Here is a 1,713-nt window from a genome sequence, read left to right as displayed (position 1 = left end):
ATTCTTTTGTCAGGAATAAAATCCAGGCTAATTCTGCGACAGAGCTCTTCCCTAATTCCAGCCCGAATCCTACCCTCCTGTTGCGCAGCGGTAGTAGTAAGCAACGACACTTTCGACTTATTTGCAGTTTTGACATCGGCAGCAGTAAGACATCGCTCTTAGCTCTCTCTTTCGCGCGCGCGCGTGCACGCTTTCCGAGCGGGTAGGCTTGGGGCCAGCCTACGAAAGCTAAGCAGCGGCTGCGCCCGCCGGCTGATGCAGCCAAGTGCATTCGGCAGCTATAAACGCAAACTCAGCTCCGAGAGGCGAAGTGCAGCAGACGGCACTAGCTAGTTGGGTGCGAATAATAATTATATACTCATATACACACCTGCGCGCCTCAACTACAACATATACCGACTACGTTACTTGCATTTCAGCACAGACGCAGGCAGGTTGAAGCTATCAGAGCGCATACGTGAAGCACATATCACAGGCTCAGACTTAAATCCGTCATGGTGCACTAATGAAGCTATGTACGAAATGTACGCTTAGCGGAAACATGATTGAATGTACGGGTCACTGATGGCGTCCGTCATGCATCTGTCGTGCCCCATGGCTTACGTACAGCACCACGCCTTATATGTGTGTGGGGGGTGGGTTGGGGGGTGCATGTGTGTGTATGTGTGTGCATGCACGACCTCCCAAACGGCGGGCAAACCCAATCCATAGGCACATAAACACGGCCAACAATGCAATTACTGGCTTCGTCCCCCCCTTGCGTTTCGCTGCGTCTGAATGAATGCATTGAAGCCTCAGATTACACCGCTCACAACATACAGGATAGGCGCGAGCAGACGGAGCACGTGCGGGCATACATACGTTGGATGTGTACGGTCCGCACACCCGCCAACGTGATGAGTGCGCACATATGAAAGTCGTGCACATGAAAGCCAACATCGTCACAGCCAGCATCGTGACAGCCAGTGCACCACATCTACATCTACATCCCTGGAGAATACGGGCAACTCGCGGAAGCTCAAAGAACATTCCAACCACAGGCAGGGGTTTTTACCATAGGAGGGCTTTGACGCTGTCGTACATCTCAACATCTTGTACGGGCCATTACTGGCCAATCTTTCTCGTGACCTCAAAGGTTAGAGGTTAAAGATTAAAGGTAGAACTTTAGCATGACACCCGTTATGTTACGTTCTCAGGCATTCATTAACGAGTCAGGAGTAGACATCCATCGGGGATCCTAGACTTCCAAGCAGCAAGGTTGCGGCGTTGCTGCCAGCACTCAGTTTAGATCAAACGAGCCCTTGGCGTCTCTTGCATGGGTGCTGTTTCCCCCGTCAGGAACTCTGCTCGCTCGTTCTCCCTCGTGGAACACACATCTCGTGAAACACAAATCCACGTGCTCGCAGGGCAGGTGTTATCGGACGGCGTCAAAACCCCGTCTCAAAACCCTGGTTAATGCGACTGCTCCAAATCTCACAACCCCATTCATTATCGAGGCCCTCGACAACGTCCCCAACTAACATGTAGTTGGGAAACTGGCAGCGGTTCACCAGTAATCTGGTGGGGGCGCGTTGTCAAATTGTGGGGGCGTGTTGTCACTTGGTGGGGGCGTGTTGTCTTCCGGTGGGGGCGCGTTATCTTCCGGTGGGGGGGCGTATTCAATTGGTGGGGACCCGTTGTCCATTGATGGGGGCACGCAGTTTTCCGGCTGTG

This window comes from Volvox carteri, assembly GCF_000143455.1.
Source record: "Volvox carteri f. nagariensis unplaced genomic scaffold VOLCAscaffold_23, whole genome shotgun sequence".
Lineage (NCBI taxonomy): Eukaryota > Viridiplantae > Chlorophyta > Chlorophyceae > Chlamydomonadales > Volvocaceae > Volvox > Volvox carteri.
Note: the sequence above shows the minus strand (reverse complement) of the source record.